The sequence below is a fragment of the Schistocerca serialis genome, chromosome 8 (assembly GCF_023864345.2).
Source record: "Schistocerca serialis cubense isolate TAMUIC-IGC-003099 chromosome 8, iqSchSeri2.2, whole genome shotgun sequence".
Lineage (NCBI taxonomy): Eukaryota > Metazoa > Arthropoda > Insecta > Orthoptera > Acrididae > Schistocerca > Schistocerca serialis.
This window is the reverse complement of record NC_064645.1, coordinates 161,582,367-161,602,484: the sequence shown is the minus strand read 5'-3', so window position 1 is coordinate 161,602,484 and position 20,118 is coordinate 161,582,367. Positions and strand designations below refer to the sequence as shown.

Here is a 20,118-nt window from a genome sequence, read left to right as displayed (position 1 = left end):
GAACACTTCGATTCCTACGAAGAAGTCGAAAATTGGGTGTCTGATAGGTTTGCTTCAAACGACGAACATTTCTATTGGCGTGGTGTCCACAGATTGCCAGAAAGGTGGTCAAAATATATAGAAAGCAATGGTCAGTACTTTGAATAAAATGTTTTTACTTTTCAATTCAAAATTAGTGTTTCATTTTCACAAAAAACGCTTATTTCATACCGGTAGACCTGGTACTTAACGTTAAAGCTATTTTAATAGAATTTTCATGTTAGTGAAGAAAACCACTCACCTATGGATGTTGCAAATCTGTGTTCAGCTCCTTTCCGTAAGCGAGACGCAAAATCCGGCAGCATGCGTCTAGTGATTTAATACCATAGGAGAGGCGGCCCGGAAGACAAGTTAGTGAGCTCCGCCGCCGGCGCCATTTGTGAGTACCGTGGGCGAGCCCGCGATTGTTCTGCGCTAAATCCCGGCGGGCGCGCAGATTGTTGCGTCCTAAATCCGGGATCCGGGCGCCGCCGGCCGCGTACTGATAAACTGCCTCCGGCCGGATCAAACTGGGTCGCCGACTGTCCACTGCACCAGGCGGGGCCGGGGGCAATCCCCCCCGCCGCTGATGGACCTCTGAATTATGGCCCGCCAAATGAGAGGCGGATTGTCGCGCTATCTAGCTCCGGCTGGCAGCCAGATGGACCCACGGCTTTGCGTCTCTCTAGATGTGAGGTCGTCACATAAAAAAACCCTAGCATTATATTCACATAACCTTTCGAATTGTATACGCTACCGAGCTAATACCTACCCTAGCTGTGTATGAAGCTGAATTCTATGCGATTTTGACGGTGCTGTTCTGTAATCCCGCTACCTCTGCACCGATACCGTAAGCGCCGTTCAGGTATCCGTCACATAGACCAAGTAGAGAAAATATATTGGACAATCGTCGATAGCCTTTCACACCTACGGTGGAAAAGGTGCTATCATACTGTTATGTATCAGGGCATGTGGGAGTTCAGAATAACCAAACAGCAGACGAATCAGTTAATGCAATACAGTATCCCAATGCGCTACTCCCGTACGTGAAGTTACCTCGCGTTTCTGACACCGAAGCATACGACTGTCGGTGGTGGTCGTTGAGTTCCTCCTTTCGGCCGCTGATGCTGGAGGAACTTCAGGCGCCCCCGGATATGGCACCATCCTCTGACGCATGGATTCCACCTCCGGCGAGATGACCCACCAGTGTGCGCTTGTCGTAACAGGTATCTGTACACTGCAGAGACGGAATGGGATTTATACTTCGATATGAGGGCTGCAATTGACTTACCAGCTGATCAGCCTTCTATTTTAGGAAACGATTGAAGACATCAGACTGGACAAAAGCAGTAATCACACCAATCTTTAAACATGGAAACAGAAAAGATTGTAACAACTATAGAGGTATCTCTCTAATCAGCGTTGTGGGTAAAATCTTCTCAGGTATTGTTGAAAGGGAAGTGCCAGTATTAGTTGAGGACCAATTGGATGAAAATCAGTGTGGGTTTAGGCCTCTTAGAGGTTGTCAGGACCAGATCTTTAGCTTACGGCAAATAATGGAGAAGTGCTACGAGTGGAACAGGGAATTGTATCTATGTTTTATAGATCTAGAAAAGACATATGACCGGGTTCCTAGGAGGAAGTTATTGTCTGTTCTACAAGATTATGGAATAGGAGGCAAACTTTTGCAAGCAATTAAAGGTCTTTACATGGATAGTCAGGCAGCAGTTAGAGTTGACGGTAAATTGAGTTCATGGTTCAGAGTAGTTTCAAGGGTAAGACAAGGCTGCAACCTGTCTCCACTGTTGTTCATATTATTTATAGATCATATGTTGAAAACAATAGACTGGCTGGGTGAGATCAAGATATGTGAACACAAAATAAGCAGTCTTGCATATGCGGATGACTTAGTTGTGATGGCAGATTCGATTGAAAGTTTGCAAAGTAATATTTCAGAGCTAGATCAGAAATGTAAGGACTGTGGTATGAAGATTAGCATCTCCAAAACGAAAGTAATGTCAGTGGGAAAGAAATATAAACGGATTGAGTGCCAAATAGGAGGAACAAAGTTAGAATAGGTGGACAGTTTCAAGTACTTAGGATGCATATTCTCACAGGATGGCAACATAGTGAAAGAACTGGAAGCGAGGTGTAGCAAAGCTCTAATGTAGTGAGCGCTCAGCTACGATCTACTCTTTCCTGCAAGAAGGAAGTCAGTACCAAGACTAAGTTATCTGTGCACCGTTCAATCTTTCAACCAACTTTGTTGTATGGGAGCGAAAGCTGGGTGGATTCAGGTTACCTTATCAACAAAGTTGAGGTTACGGATATGAAAGTAGCTAGGATGATTGCAGGTACTAGTAGATGGGAACAATGGCAGGAGGGTGTCCACAATGCGGAAATCAAAGAAAAACTGGGAATGAACTGTATAGATGTAGCAGTCAGGGCGAACAGGCTTAGATGGTGGGGTCATGTTACACGCATGGGAGAAGCAAGGTTACCCAAGAGACTCATGGATTCAGCAGTAGGGGGTAGGAGGAGTCGGCGCAGACCGAGGAGAAGGTACCTGGATTCGGTTAAGAATGACTTTGAAGTAATAGGTTTAACATCAGAAGAGGCACCAATGTTAGCACTGAATAGGGGATCATGGAGGAACTGTATAAGGGGGGGGGGGGGGGGGGGCTATGCTCCAGACTGAACGCTGAAAGGCATAATCAGTCTTAGATGATGATGATGATGATGATGATGATGATGATGATGATGATGATGATGATGATGATTGAAGACATCTGGGCAATGTTTTAAGATTTTGTTTTGTTTCCTGTCTGACCTAAGGTTATTAAGTAAAATTTTAGTGTGTTTTCATGGTGAGTACTGCATTCTTTTTGCCCACAGCGGTGCAACAGTGGATGATATAAAAGTAATGACAGAGTCTGAGGTATTACGTTCTTCCGTGTGAAAGAGAGACTGCGAGTGAGTGAGAATGACACAGTAGATGAGAGTTGTATCCCATATTTTACCTTTTGCTAAGTACATTTAAACATTAAGAAACATTCATCTCCGTTTAGTAAAGAGCGCTGAAGACCTCACTGATAACCACAATGTACGCACCACCACCACCAACACTTCTTTCCCAACACACTAGACAAAACAAAAAACGCACCGCGAACGAACAACCAGAATCGGATGGAAATCGGTAGGTGAGATGTGCGTGTACAGACAGTTAAAATTTAGGACAGACGGGATGATTTATTGAAGAGAGAGTGCTTTGCAAATTGAGCAACTCGTTAAAACGTTGGTCCACTTCTGGCCCTTATGCAAGCAGTTATACAGCTTGGCGTTGATTGATAAGAGTTGGATGTCCTTCTCAGGGATATTTTACCAAATTCTGTGCAATTGGCGCGTTAGGTGTTCAAAATCCCGAGCCGGATGGTGGGGGGGGGGGGGGGGGGGGGATGGTCCTGCCCATAATGCTCCGAACGTTGTCAACTGAAGAGAGCCAGCGACCTTGTTGACAAAGGAAGGATTTGGCGATTTGGCAAGCACAAAGGCGAGCAGTATAAAGTCTCGCCCTCTGTGAATGGGCTGTATTTTGCTGGAATGTAAGCCCAGGATGGGTTGCCATAAGGCCAAAAAAGCGGCGTTGAATCTCATGGACTGTAGTACAGGGTGGCGCACGAAAAGTGTTACCAATTGTTTCTTTCACAATTTACGATGCACATTAGATATCCCGCTGGGATCTCTACAGCAGTACCAGCAGAGCTTGGAAAAACAAATGAGTTACGAAATGACGTGTAATTCACGATACTGCCGCTTGGAGACTAGTAAGCAGCAATGGCTGACAATGGAAGACTGACGACACAGCAACGATCGGCAGTTGTGTTACTTTTTCATGAAACGAAAAACCTTGTTGTGACTCGGAGGCGTTTTCGACAACAGTTTCATACACGATGGGTCCCTTGCAAGAAGACCATCCACAGGTTGTACGATAAATTTGTACAGGAAGGATCAGTATTGGAAGCGAAGCGACCTCGGCCTAAGACTGTTTGTTCGCCGGAGAATATTGAAGCGGTACGAGTTGCTGTACAGAGAAGTCCCGGGAAATTGTGTAGAAAGGCAGCAGTGCAGCTGAGAATATCCAGACGCTCCGTTCAACGCATTCTTAAAAGTGACCTCCATATGTACCCATACAAGATGACCTGTGCACAGAAGCTCACTGAAGAATACAAGCAGCAGAGACTACTGTTTACTGAGTGGACGGAGGATAGGGAAGAAACTCTCAACAACGTATGGTTTTAAGACTAGGCTCATTTTCATTTAGACGATGTGGCTAATAAAATGTACGCTTTTGGGCCACTGAAAACCCACGAGTGCTTCATGAACGACAACATTATGCTCCGAGGATTACAGTGTGGGCAGCAATTTCCAGTCACGGACTTGTTGGACCCTTTTTCTTTGAAGAAACTCTGACCAGCGAGCGTTAGTTGAGCATGCTTCGCAATAGCTTCATTCCACAGCTTCTTGCTACTGCCTTGCCCTTCAACACACAGTGGTTCATGAAAGATGAAGCAAGGCCACATACTGAAAACACAGTGTTGGCGTTTTTACACGAGCATTTCGACATGCGGATCATTTCACTCAGTTTTCCAGGTCGCTTCAATGACGGTCAAAATTGGCCCCCAAATAGTCCAGACCTCAATCCATGTGATTTTTTTCTTTGGGGGGTACCTAAAGGAAAAAATTTTCCCGAAACGTCCACGTGATGTAATGGAGCTCAGAAGACTTATTCTTCAAGCTTGCAGTGAAATTACGGAAGACATGTGCCGTAGGGTAATAACTAACTTCAGTGTTCGTTTGAAGGAAGTTAGGAAACGAAATTGTGGACATATTGAGCATGTGCTGAGTTAGATCAAATCTCCATGTATGGCTCTTCATTGTAGTATATGTTCCTTTCAGATTGTATTGACAATGAAGTTTATATTAAAAAACAAAATGGTAACGCATTTCGTGCGCCACCCTGTAGAATTGTCTTCAGTGATGAGTCACACTTTGAACTGAGCCTCGATGGCCAGCGACGACATGTCTGGAGACCCCACCAACAGCGGTAGCATGCCGGCCTGATTGTCGCCCGACGTACGGTCTGACAATCAGGACTGGTGGTGTGGGGGTCCCATTTCTTTCCATAGCAGGAGCCCTTTGTTTGTCATCCGCGGCAAGGTAACATCACAGCGGTACGTCAACGATACTCTACGCCCCGTTTTGTCACTCACCATTGCAAGCCAGCCTGGGCTTACATTTCAGCAAGACGATGGCCGCCCATACACGGCGAGAACGAGTGCATTGAGCTACAGATCAATATAGCTAACGGCATTTCGTTGAAGGACAGCTAAGTGTTTCTTAAAGTAGAACGTTGTGACGTCCCTGAAAGAAAGGCTACTTCTGTTAATGAATAAGCAGCATTCAGGAAGGGAAAAAAAGCAGTGTAAAACACAGCTCTGTGTTCTCACAATAAATATTGCAGGCAGATGCAGATAAACTAGATTTCAAAAAACGTTGTACGATGTACCATCTCGTCGCGAGTAACCAAGGTGCAATCATCTTCACAGATACGTGATTGTCTCCACGAAATTTTGACTAAAGCAACTCGTAAACCATCTCTGCATAGTAGTTTTCTGCATGGGAATTGCACCAGTTCAGGACGGTGGTCTCGATTGGCCAGTTAGACTGTTGTCCAGAAGTCTCTGTTTAATCTGCATAGAGTCGTATATAGTCGCTGGGTGCGAGGTGGGCAGTGTGGGTTAGGAGTTGGAAAGCTTCCTAACGGAAATGCCGAGTCCAATCTCTGGTACAGTCAGCGGTATCTGTACGCTCATTGTAGAGTACGATGATCCTACACCGATTTCCGAGCTCGACTTCGGGAGACACACTCGTTCCCTCCACATTCTTTGTCCTTTGAGTTGTCCTGCAAGCATTTTCGGTACTTGCCTAGCGCCGAGTACAGTTTGACAGTTGTGTAAATAGTAGCACATTTTCCATGAGGAAATTCAGCGGAGAGACCATCAGTTTTCGGTCTGCTTGTGATAAGACTGTTTAAAAAGCTTCCATTCATGCATTTTACTCTAGGCGTATCACGCTTCCGCATTAATCTGAGCAGCTGTACATCATTTTGTGTCCATCTGCATACGTGAATGGTAAACGCGTGTGGCTGCCATTCGGGGAATCCGGCTTCAATTCCCAGTGTTGCCGTGAAGTTTTTTTCTTGGTGGCAGGACTGGAACGTAGTCTCCGCGGCATCATGATGTCAATCGAGAGGATAATTTAATGAGAAGTAGCGGCACGAAGGTCTGAAAAGGCGACAAAATACCGGGAGAGCGACGTGCTTGATCCCGTGAGCCTCCATGATCCTAATCTACTTCCATACTCCGCAAGCCACCCGACGATGTGTGGCGGAGGGTACCTTGAGTACCTCTATCGGTTCTCCCTTCTATTCTAGTCTCGTATTGTTCGTGGAAAGGAGGATTGTCGGTATGCTTCTGTGTGGGCTCTAATTTCTCTGATTTTATCCTCATGGTCTCTTCGCGACATATACGTAGGAGGGAGCAATATACTGCTTGACTCTTCGGTGAAGGTATGTTCTCGAAACTTTAACAAAAGCCCGTACCGAGCTACTGAGCGTCTCTCCTGCAGAGTCTTCCACTGGAGTTTAACTGTCATCTCCGTAACGCTTTCGCGATTACTAAATGATCCTGTAACGAAGGGCGCTGCTCTCCGTTGGATCTTCTCTCTCCCTTCTATCAACTCTATCGCTTTACCGACGATTAATTTTATATGGTCATTCCATTTTAAATCACTCCTAATGCGTACTCCCAGATAATTCATGGAATTAACTGCTTCCAGTTGCTGACCTGCTATATTGTAGCTAAATGATAAAGGATCTTTCTTTCTGTGTATTCGCAGCACCTTACACTTGTCTGCATTGAGATTCAATTGCCATTCCCTGCACCACCCGTCAATTCGCTGCAGATCCTCTTGCATTTCAGTACAATTTTCCATTGTTAAAACCTCTCGATATAACACAGCATCATCCGCAAAAAGCCTCAGTGAACTTCCGATGTCATCCACAAGGTCATTTATGTATATTGTGAATAGCAACGGTCCTACGACATTCCCCTGCGGCACACCTGAAAGCACTCTTACTTCGGAAGACTTCTCTCCATTGAGAATGACATGCTGCGTTCTGTTATCTAGGAACTCTTCAATCCAATCACACAATTGGTCTGATAGTCCATATGCTCTTACTTTGTTCATTAAACGACTGTGGGGAACTGTATCGAACGCCTTGCGGAAGTCAAGAAACACGGTATCTACCTGTGAACCCGCGTCTATGGCCCTCTGAGTCTCGTGGACGAATAGCGCGAACTGGGTTTCACACGACTGTCGTTTTCGAAACCCATACTGATTCCTACAGAGTAGATTTCTAGTCTCCAGAAAAGTCATTATGCTCGAACATAATACGTGTTCCAAAATTCTACAACTGGTCGACGTCAGAGATATAGGTCTATAGTTCTGCACATCTGTTCGACGTCCCTTCTTGAAAACGGGCATATGGCAGTGGATGACATGACGGCTGGTCGACTTGGCGCGGTGCTCTGTCCCTGATCGTGGTAAACAGTCTGTACTACCGAATGAAAATAATTCCTGTCTGCTTCCAGAAGCACTTGTCAATACTTACTAACCCTAATGCGGTGGAGACGTGCACGTGCTGTCTCCCTGAGAAGAGACGTAGCGTCGGATGCCGGTGCCGGTGCTGGACCATTAGCCGCGGATGTCTGTTGGTGCTGGCCGGGCGCCTAGTCTAGCCGGCGCCAGAGGCTGCAGCGGCTTCGATCTGCCGCAGTGCGCGCTGGCGCATCGCCCTCTGCAGTAGCCTACATCAGCCTGCTGCCAGCTAGTGTACACCGACACACACTCGTGTGTGCCGTACGTCAGTGCGAATAATTAATTGAGCTTATCTACACCGCCTCTTCACTAGCGACTGTCGAACCGAATGAAACTTAATGCAGGCTGCCCCAAAATAATCCTCAGTCTTCCAAACAGAATATCTCTTTATTTAAAGCAGATAGAAACGAAGCGTTTTTGGTGTCCAATTAGTTGAGGTGATACATGCCCAAAATGACCACTTCCCACCGCATTATATCGTCTACAATAAATAAAATATATATGAAGATAGTAACTGTTCTCGAAAGAACAGATACCATTGATAACCGTGCAGCTTCTCTAGAATAAATCATAATTAGTTGAAACCCCCAGATGCCGACAGGTGTTGTTGATATACCTCAATGGGGACAGCTGAAAATGTGTGCCCCGACTGGGACTCTAACTCGGGATCTCCTGCCTACATGGCAGACGCTCTACCCATTTTATTTTATTTAAATCTAATTTTGTTCGCATTTGCTCGTTGAATCTGCTCGTGGCGGACATCGTAAGACATCCATTTAAGTTCGTTGTCGATCGATTAACTTCGTTACTTTATTACAGAGGGCAGCTAACCCTCTGACCGAACACGCTGAGCTACCGTGCCGGCTCTGAGCCACTGAGGACACAGATGAATAGCGCGACTGCAGGGACTTATCCCTTGCACGCTTCCCGTGATACCCACATTCCCAACTGTCCACAATCTACATACGTCATGTACCTGATAGACTTTGCCCATCCACTCATTACTCGCGCACACTAAGGTGACGATTCCCGTAAGAGTTAGAGAATGCTCACAGGTTGCCCGAACTCTTAGGGGAATCGTCACCTTAGTGTGCGCAAGTAATGAGTGGATGGGCAAATGTCTTAGACACATTACGTGTGTAGATTGTGAACAGTTGGGAATGTGGGTCTCACGGGAAGCGTGCGAGGGATAAGTCCCTGCAGTCGCGCTATTCATCTGTGTCCTCGATGGCTCAGATGGATAGAGCGTCTGCCATGTAAGCAGGAGATCCCGGGTTCGAGTCCCGGTCGGGGCACACATTTTCATCTGTCCCCATCGAGGTATATTAACAACACCTGTCGCCAGCTGAGGGTTTCAACTAATTATCATTTATAAATTGAAATGGACCGGCGTATATGCTGGATTCGTCTTGATGGAGTAGTATCGCAGGCTTCCTCAATTTGCTCTGTTAGATCACAAAGTGCTTGTGGTTTTGCGGCGTATACTGTGTTTTTGACAGTACCTCAAAGATAGTCTTAAGGGGTTAAATCAAGTGATCGAGCTAGATATTCCACAGCACTTTCTTTTTTGCGCACCACCCTGTTGAAAGCAAAACTGTCAAAAGTGTTAGAACCTGGAGTTCTCATGTGCAACATTACTATAGTTCGGTTAAAATTACATTATAGTTGACACTTAGCGCGTTGGAGTCGGTTTCCTCCAATCAGAACGCTCAACGTCACACCCGAACCGTCTGCTGTTGCCATACTGCCACAACAATTAGTTAGCTCACTTCAGCTTCCTTGTCCGGCTTTCGTTCTTGATGTATTTGAATCCCGAATACACACACACACACACACACACACACACACACACACACACACACACACACACACACACACACGTACGTTCCATACACAGCGTTAACCAAACGTTACTGGACCCTTCCCCACAAGACACCATTCAGCGACATTTATACAATTACTATAACCACAGAGATCGGCTTATAGTAGACAAGCTTCGCACGACATTGCATGAAACATAATTTTTGAAAGCTGCCAGTTAATCGTTGCGACTGGGACGCCAGAGTCAAATACAGAAGCGTTTTCCGATGTAATGACCTAGCGTAGTGTAGAGCGTCCGCCGCTCTAATCTCATCAAATCCAGCTGTTTTTTATTTTTTAACTAATAAAAAGACTTTATCATTTTTATTCAATTACTTGATTTAAATGAATTTTTATTTCTAATTACTTCGCCTTTTCATTTTCATCATGGTATCGACTCTTTTATTTGCTGTAATTTTTTCCCTATCACTCGGTTTTCATTTGGAATCTGCTTGTTTCGCCCATAATTAGCAACAAAGTTCCAGCCAGAACTGCTCATCGTTTGGTAACGTTGCGTGCCGTGCAGCTAGTATGAGGATAGTTTCACGTAACCAATGAGAGCCAAAAATGTTCGTCCTGAGTTTGCTCTTAGAGGTTAAACCTTAAACGCCGTGAACAGAGAGATCATGATTGTAGTTATGCCGCAGATTGTTGATCGCTGTTTTCTCGGATACAGTGCACATCACGATGTTGTGATTAGGTTAGGACGTGAGTTTAAATTTAGGATTACAAAATCCGTCTTCTGCTGCAGTTCAGTCATTGGTCATTTAAAATCAGCTGTTGACAGAGCATCTCCAATTTCCGTTATCTCCCGGCGGCCGCTTCCAACATTGTTCCGCGTTACCTAATAACAGCATTTGTGACGTGACCCGCCATGTTTGAGTGTCTCCCACAACCTAGCGGTAGCCGGCAGCGGATGTGGCGATACTGTAGTGGCAAGTGACAGACGTCAGGTTATTTCAATCGGACTGGAGGTAAGAGTCACGTTTGACAGTACCACCAAAGAAATGCAGCCCTATTAACCATTGAGGCATACCACAACAGACGGATAATGCTGGTAGATCAACGTGCTTTTCTACATTTACGTGTGGATTTTCGTTAGCCCAGTATACGCAGTTACGATGGTTAATTGTTCGGTTAAGTTTAAAAGTCGCTTCATTCGACCAAAGAATTAGATATTGGAAACGTCCATTTTCTTAAGGCACGTTGAACAACCACTCACAAAATTTTCACCTATCGGTATCGTCCTCATACAGAGCATGGGAAAGTGTAAGAATGTAAGGCTTCCATATCCGAGTCCATACATGTCTGTGAAGGCTGGTTTTGCATATCCCAGTCTCACGAGAGCATTACCTCACTCTGACGGGAATTGTCAACACCCGACTAGCTGCATCAACACTTTCGATGTCTAACATCTCATTCTTCCTCTACGTCCCTTCACATCGTTCATGGTTTAATCTACTTCGAAATTCTCTAGAATTCTTACAATTGTTAACCGTGAAGTCGGTGGTGTTCGAAATTGAACTCACTCTTTTTCCATTAACATTTCAGCACCTGCTCCCGTTTCTTAAACCATAACGCGATGTTTATTTCTCACAAAAACATTTCCTGCTTTGGTTGAAGGTTCAAAGAGTGTATATATTGATTTTTGGACTCCCTGTATTTGGAATGTTTACGCTACCAGTAAAATATGATGCAACCTGCAATATACACTATGTGATCAAAAGTATCCGGAAACCCACAAAAACATACGCTTTCATATTAGGTGCATTGTGCTGCCATCTACTGCCAGGTACTCAACATCAGCTACCTCAGTAGTTATTAAACATCGTGAGAAAGCAGAATGGGGCGCTCCGCAGAACTCGCGGACTTCGAACGTGGTCAGGTGATAGGATGTCACTTGTTTCATACGTCATCATCCATCATCATCATCATCATCATCATCATCTAAGACTGATTATGCCTTTCAGCGTTCAGTCTGGAGCATAGCCCCCCCCCCCCCCCCCCTTATACAGTTCCTCCATGATCCCCTATTCAGTGCTAACATTGGTGCCTCTTCTGATGTTAAACCTATTACTTCAAAGTCATTCTTAACCGAATCCAGGTACCTTCTCCTCGGTCTGCGCCGACTCCTCCTACCCCCTACTGCTGAATCCATGAGTCTCTTGGGTAACCTTGCTTCTCCCATGCGTGTAACATGACCCCACCATCTAAGCCTGTTCGCCCTGACTGCTACATCTATACAGTTCATTCCCAGTTTTTCTTTGATTTCCTCATTGTCCACACCCTCCTGCCATTGTTCCCATCTACTAGTACCTGCAATCATCCTAGCTACTTTCATATCCGTAACCTCAACCTTATTGATAAGGTAACCTGAATCCACCCAGCTTTCGCTCCCATACAACAAAGTTCGCCGAAAGATTGAACGGTGCACAGATAACTTAGTCTTGGTACTGACTTCCTTCTTGCAGAAGAGTAGATCGTAGCTGAGCGCTCACTGCATTAGCTTTGCTACACCTCGCTTCCAGTTCTTTCACTATGTTGCCATCCTGTGAGAATATGCATCCTAAGTACTTGAAACTGTCCACCTGTTCTAACTTTGTTCCTCCTATGTGGCACTCAATCCGTTTATATTTCTTTCCCACTGACATTACTTTCGTTTTGGAGATGCTAATCTTCATACCATAGTCCTTACATTTCTGATCTAGCTCTGAAATATTACTTTGCAAACTTTCAATCGAATCTGCCATCACAACTAAGTCATCCGCATATGCAAGACTGCTTATTTTGTGTTCACATATCTTGATCTCACCCAGCCAGTCTATTGTTTTCAACATATGATCCATAAATAATATGAACAACAGTGGAGACAGGTTGCAGCCTTGTCTTACCCCTGAAACTACTCTAAACCATGAACTCAATTTACCGTCAACTCTAACTGCTGCCTGACTATCCATGTAAAGTCCTTTAATTGCTTGCAAAAGTTTGCCTCCTATTCCATAATCTCGTAGAACAGACAATAACTTCCTCCTAGGAACCCGGTCATATGCCTTTTCTAGATCTATAAAGCATACCTACAATTCCCTGTTCCACTCATAACACTTCTCCATTATTTGCCGTAAGCTAAAGATCTGGTCCTGACAACCTCTAAGAGGCCTAAACCCACACTGATTTTCATCCAATTTGTCCTCAACTAATACTCGCACTTTCCTTTCAACAGTACCTGAGAAGATTTTACCCACAACGCTGATTAAAGAGATACCTCTGTAGTTGTTACAATCTTTTCTGTTTCCATCTTTAAAGATTGGTGTGATTACTGCTTTTGTCCAGTCTGATGGAACCTTTCCCGACTCCCAGGCCATTTCAATTATCCTGTGTAGCCATTTAAGACCTGACATTCCACTGTATTTGATGATTTCCGACTTAATTTCATCCACCCCACCAGCTTTATTGCACTGCAATCTATTGACCATTTTCTCCACTTCCTCAAATGTGATCCTATTTCCATCATACGTCTGTACGCCAAATTTCCACACTCCTGAACATCCCTCGGTCCACTGTTTCCGATTTGATAGTGAAGTGGAAACGTGAAGGGACACGTACAGCACAAAAGTGTACAGGCATACCTCGTTTGTTGACTGACAGAGACCGCCAACAATTGAAGGTCGTAATGTGTAATAGGAAAACATCTACCTATCCAGACCATCACACAGGAATGCCAGACTGCATCAGGATCCACTGCAAGTACTATGACAGTTGGCGGGATGTGAGAAAACTTGGATTTCATGGTTGAGCGGCTGCTCATAAGCCACACATCACGCGGGTAAATGCCAAATCACGCCTCGCTTTGTGTAAGGAGCGTAAACATAGGACGATAGAACAGTGGAAAAACATTGTGTGGAGTGACGAATGACGGTACACAATGTGGCGATCCGATGGCAGGATGTGGGTATGGCGAATGCCCGGTGAACGTCATTTGCCAGCGTTTGTAGTGCCAACATTAAAATTCGGAGGCGGTGGTGGTGTTGTGTGGTCGTGTTTTTCGTGGAGGGGGCTTGCACCCTTGTTGTTTTGCGTGGCACTATCACGGCACAGGCCTACATTGATGTTTTAAGCAACTTCTTGCTTCCCACTGTTAGAGAGTAATTAGGGGACGGCGATTGCGTCTTTCAACACGATCGAGCACCTGTTCATAATGCATGGTCTGTGGCGGAGTGGTTACACCATAATAACATCCCTGTAATGGACTGGCCTGCACAGAGTCCTGACCTGAATCCTTTAGAACACCGACTTCGTGCCAGGCCTCACTGACGGAGATAGATACCTCTCCTCAGTGCAGCACTCCGTGAAGAATGGGCTGCCATTCCCCAAGAAACCCTTCAGCACATGATTGAATGTGTGCCTGCGAGAGTGGAAGCTGTCACAAGGCTAAGTGTGGGCCAACACCGTATTGAATTCCAGCATTACCGATGGAGGGCACCACGAACGTGTGATTTTCAGCTAGGTGTCCGGATACTTTTGATCTCATAGTGTTTCTGCTGTGCCTGCAGTTCCAAAATAACAGGTACAAGGTGATTGTGAAGCCATGTTGAGATCCGCTATCTGCAATCTGCTCCGAATAAAGAGAGAGAAAAAAGCTGTGCCGCCTCCAAATATATTTGCAATCTTTTTATACCTGTACGAAGGGTAGATATCCAAAGTCTTAAAAGGTGCATTACCAAAAAATCTATCAAGACAATAAATAGAACTCAACGAGAATTCTAAGAATTTTTTCAGCCGCAAACTTTTCTAAATTTCGCGAGTGAGCCCCAAATGCTGCACAGTGGGAAGACACTGGACTCGTACTCGGGAGGGCGACGGTTCAGATCTCCGCCCGACTGTCCAGCGTTAGGTTTCCTTCGATTTCCCGAAACTGCTAAAGACATGGGGACACGGCCGATAGTTCTTCCTCTAATCAGTTTGAGCTCCGTGTGAAAGGATCTCTCCGTGGACGCGACGATAAAGTCTGCACCTACTTTCGTAAATGCATAGTTGAAACAAGCTCCTCACTTAAGATGGTGTGAAATAACCTTAATATTTTAAATTTATGCAAAACAATTTAGACCTTGGGTCCCGAATACACCGTCCGTGAAAAAATTTCGGAGACTGAGTTTATCCCTGACGTATGAGCGAAGTCAGCGCAGTAGCTACGGAGGCAGCTTGAACTAACAACAGCTGTAGACGACAGGTGATGTCCATTCGCGAGTCAGCTGAGAGCAGGCAGTGTTTATTATTGGACATGCGGCGGTAGCGTACCAACGTTGTTACAAATCCGATATACACCTCCAAATCAAGTGTTAAAGACATTCGCCAGAATATTTTGAAGAAGGATGAAGTGTTTCCTGCACACCTTGACACCCGAACGAGATCGCAGCTCAATTGAAATGCAATTCTTTTCTGGAAAAAATCACGTTGACAAGATACTGACTGCTTTCAGTACCTACCTACCTAAAAAAAAATTGGGGAGATTCACGTGAAAGGTCACTGATTTGACAATATAAGAAATTCAGGCCGGTGTTACGTGCGAATTAAACATCATGCCAAAGAACTAAAACACCTGAAGCATTGAAGCCACAGTGTTAACGTTTCTGTGTTTATTAATCCATTATCGAAACCTATTGGACTAACTGTATGTAAAGATTAAAAGTTTCTATCGTTCATTTCAGTACCACTTAATTGTAGTAATTGATGTGCAAAGGTATTTTCTTTGAGTTAATTGGAACTGAATCTCTGTGATTTGATAACGGAAAACGTCGTATTCTGTTGTGCATGATTTAGGGTTTTTCAGAGTTCCATTTCATTTACCTGTGTCAACAAACGCTATACAGCATTTGAACTAACGGTATTCTACCCCCTTTCGCCTCAAGTAGGAGAATATTACCTTTAACGTGTACTCTGTCGATCAGTGCTTTTCGATAAATAAGATAAGCTTGAAGTACGCTTTGTGATGAAATAATGCAGATGGTTGTGAATTTTCTTGAGTAGCGTATCGCCATGGTCTTAAAAATTCAGTTTTCTAGGCTTTGGTAGCCATTATGTTCGGGACTTGCTTTTGAATGAGTAATCGTCATTACCTTCCTCAGAGACTGCTCAGCGGAATCAATCTTGGATATCTGTACACACAATGGTTTCCAGGCTCCGTGCATGTTTGCATCGTGTCAGATCGACGATTTCAGCCTTCAGCGCGACAACCCTTACCACGTTCTTAAGGTCTGGCTCTAGCAAATTCGTACCAGTTATGTACAAGCGATGGTGCAAAATGGTGGTCGCAAAACCGATCTAATACTACTTAGCATTCTTTCTCGAACAAGTGCAGCTCCCGTTCTTCTTGAGGAAGACTTATTAAACCGCTGCGCATTGGTTGGCGCGTAAATTCGTCGTGGATTACTGACTGCTAAGTTCTTCCATATCTGTATCGTCACAGGACGTCTTCTGGTCGCCGCTGTTTTCCACTCGTGAATCATTGCAGCGCTTTTGTATTGTGGATGTCTGTATTGATTACGGATGGCGCAATTTCGCGTGAAGTATCAATTGCAAAGTCGGAGTGATATGGGCGTCTCTGCGAATCGGCTGATAAATTTTATGTCTGTTCTCCGTACGCCAGCTCAGAGACGATAAGATCATCCTAGTATTAATAAGGCCGTAAGGCAATATAGGCAAGGACACCCAGAGGGATTGTTGAGTCCTTTAAGAGGAAAACTATTTCGTACTCCGCGCTTGTCAATTCTTTCCGACGATGAACGATATTGTTGCTATTTTCAAGAACATGTCATGGTCGATAGAAGATTCGCAAGTACTTACTTTGCCCCGTTAATTCGTATTAGTTAGCTACATTTACGCTAATGGAATCATAGCATTAATTTTTTGAAATTTTTTGCCCCAAAAGAATTTTTATAAACTGAGTCTATGCGTATTTATAGTTTCGGCGAGTGCAGGTCTGTTCTGTTGATCGGCTAGTTTTATCTCGTCCACTTTGCCTCATTGCAGTCAGGCAATGAATTTTCATGGATGAAAGTAGCGGGCATTAGCATGTACTGCAACAGTCTTATGGATGGTGCAAGGGGACGACGAAAGATTCGTCCCCAGTCTTTGCGAAGATGAATTAGCGTAAAGAGACTGCTACCGGCGGACACTGAATTTTTCGACATCCTTCAAGAAAAATTTTAAACCCAGAGCACGGTGAGCAGCTCCACCATAACATCCAATCAAGCTATGCCACAGCAGATGACAGTGCTCACTATATAACCAAGTATTTCCATTTCAGGAATTTCTTCCTCATCTGCACGCAGCCCAAATGTTTGTGTGCTTCAGGGAGTCAGTACAGTGGAAGAAAGGAGAAACTTGAATAGCACCTATGTGCTGCCGTATGGAGGGTGGTGAAGTACGCCAAAGTACTAACAACTCGGTGTATGCCCAAGTTCGTGTGGGGTAGATATGTGGTGCATACCACTTGGTTGCGTCCACGATGCACATCCTTTCAGATGATTGTACGAGAAACTAGTTTATTTTTTTTGTCGCTAAGGTGCTTAAATGCTGCACTCTGCCAGACGAGTTTACCTTGTCGATAAAGTAAGACTCTGCAGTAACATGGGAAGAAACAATCAGTTGAGTGCTAGCGCGTCGCGAGAGTCTAGAGGCAAGGCAGAGGTTTCTTACGAGCTTTTCTTTACCTACAAGAAAGCGAAGTCGGTCAATAACGCCACAGAGAATATGCAGTTACACGATTATTGCAACTGTCACACAGCTGTGTTAAGCGCTTTTTAGTGAGCTACATGGATATTAGGGAAATGACAAACCAATTACCAAAGTTGAGCCCGACAGCTCCAACAAATTTCGGTGATTCTTCTGCACTTCAAGAAAACTAGTGCCTAAAAGCTGCAAAACTGATTTTCATATGGGTCCCCTGACGAGCATTTGCTACGTATTGGCCTTTCAAGACTGGCAAAGCAATGATCTGCGAGTGGTGCTGCAACTTATAAATAAAAAAATACTAAATTATCAGACAATTGCATTGTTTTTAGCAGACTGGGTTTCTATTGAGGAGGATGGAAGCTTTAATCTCCATACGGCCATCCTGATTAAGCTTTACCGTGGTTTCCCCAAACTTAGTGACTGAATAGTTGTCACCATAAGGGTATGGTAGATTACCTGTACCGTCGTTGTCAAGCTATACCTTTAACTCAGTAATGCTTATTTATATGAATTTTTCTTCTGAAACTGCAATACAATGTTATAGTCGGTATCCTTGTAAAATAACCAAGGGACTGAGACTACTACTATTAGTACTACGTTTTCGACGCGGTTTACTGCATTCCGGCAAGTCTGTCTACGAGCACATACACGGCATCCATTTTCACCGAGTTAGGTGGTGGAGTGGTAAACACACTCGATCCTCGTTGGGAGGAACGGGATATGAATACCCGACCGCCGATCCGAATTAGGGTTTGTCGTGGTTGCCCTGTGTCGATGACCGTGGATGCTGCAATGTTCCCATTTCAAAAGGAAAGGACTCCTTCCACAGCTTGTGGTCCGTCTCTTAATGACCACATCATCGAGAAGCTAATAAAAGCTAATCTTTCTTTTATTTTACGTGCATTTACAGCACAAGTTTCTAGTAACCTAACCATTCGCAGAAGTTGTTAGTGATATATGTATTACAGAAACACAAACGTTGCTTGGGCGATTCATAACACCCAGTTTTGCTGTCTTGACCTCACCAGTTTAAGAAATCAGACTGCTTTTTTAGCGGGGCCTCTACTTTGAATGTCTGCCTTCCACGATGTGCTGTTAATGCTCTACCATACAGGAGAAAGGTCCCACTGTTCCAATTTCGCCTCACGAAAGAGAACGGTTTCACCGCCTTTTTGGGCATTTCCCGTACAACAACGTGGCACACAAGGAAGTGAAGTGCCGACTGCAGAGACTAGCTTTCACGCCGTCCCTGCCATCAGCAGCCGTGTCTGATTCTCTTCCCGGCTGAGCAAGCACAGAGGCTGTGCTGCTCGGGTGGAACGATGGCAGTTGTCCTCAAGAACAGCAGTCCTCCGGTATTGGTGCAGCTAGGAGTATTTTTCTCAGGCCTTATTACTGCATTCATTTGTAAGACTAGACCAGAGAAGCGGACATCAGTTTTTAACGCACGACCAGAAACAGAGGAGAAATATGCGTCACAGTATTAAGATGCTTAAAGAGAGGAGTGTATGATTCGTGCGTCGTCTGCCCCCACCTCCACCCTTTCTCCTCGTGAAAAACAGTTCCATTTACCACCTAGGTGTTAGACAGTCACTATTGCGTACATCACACAGTCAGCTGCTTTCGACGATGTGCTATTTTCAACTGCTGCTCTTATCATCGTAATTTAACAGCCACTGTATGTGGATGTATACAAATCAACACCTGTCATTTATAGACACCACGGGACCCTTGCGAAACTTTGCACTTCTACAGTTTTAAATAACAACAGTATTTGGAATAAGTGTAGTCGTTGGAATATGGGTAGCTGTGGGACTGAAGAGAAAACATGTTGGAAAAATGCGCCGGACGACGTGAAATTCTAATCATGGATTTGTGAAAGATCCTTGTGTATACATTTCCATGCACATTATTTTTAACGAAATCCTTTACAGAACATTAAAATACCTTAGCCTGAACGATATTTGACGTTAATACGTAATCTTCGTGTACCTTTTCATTTTCTTTAATGGATACAGAAAAGTTAGTTTAGTTTACCTTGAAAAGGCTACGTACAATTGTCCTTGAGTAAAGACGGGATATGATAAATAGAATGCTGATCTTTGAAGCGTTTGTCCCTGCGTCTTCTTCATAGTGATAGCAAATGCAGCGAAATTCAGTGTTTCACTTAGTCACGTTCAAGCAGCTTTCACAAGTGAGCGAGTTGTCGACAGTGGATTGTGGCCGCCATGTTGGCCAGAGTTGTCTGCTTGCAACTTTTTTCTTTGGGACTACGGCTTGTACCGTGGCTCATGCTGGATCCTGCATTCGGGCGGCGCTTACCACCGGCGGCTCGCGCTCAACTCTACCAACTATGCTACCAGCAGTACGCTATCTCGTTTTATAAGGATGGGTTATTCCACTTTCAAAATAAGAGGTAAATATACAGGGTGTCCACAGTGAGATTCCAACATTTGAACTCATAAAATATGAGAGGAAACACAATTTATTGACGAACAAATACAGGGAAATCATACAGCAGCTCATCAAGTTTTCATACACAGGTGGACGGTTCAGTACACTTGAACATGGGTGCCACGGGTAGCGCGAAGAATATCAAGTCTATAATCGATTTCGTGCCATGTGTTGCGGAGCATCTGTTCTGTGACAGAGTTGATGACAATTCTTCTGCGCTGTTTCAAGTCTTGCAGGTCCTTTACTGGTGTAGCGTGTACCCGGTCTTTCACATAACCCCACTAGAAAAGGGAACGCGGCGGCCAAGGAATTGGACCTCCACGGCCAATCCATTGT

General features: G+C 44.5%; 2 protein-coding genes and 1 non-coding gene across 4 annotated transcripts in view; 2 read left to right on the top strand and 1 right to left on the bottom strand.

Moving 5' to 3' along the window:
- The window catches only part of LOC126416230 (reticulon-1-like), a 427,388-nt gene that overhangs the window by 247,899 nt on the left and 159,371 nt on the right, over positions 1–20,118 (top strand). The window lies entirely within an intron of this gene.
- Positions 1–20,118, bottom strand: part of LOC126416231 (serine palmitoyltransferase 2) — a 475,563-nt gene that overhangs the window by 342,487 nt on the left and 112,958 nt on the right. The gene's annotated exons all lie outside the window — the stretch shown is intronic.
- On the top strand, positions 8,959–9,032 carry Trnat-ugu (transfer RNA threonine (anticodon UGU)). The gene has a single exon. It is a non-coding gene; the product is annotated as a tRNA-Thr (tRNA).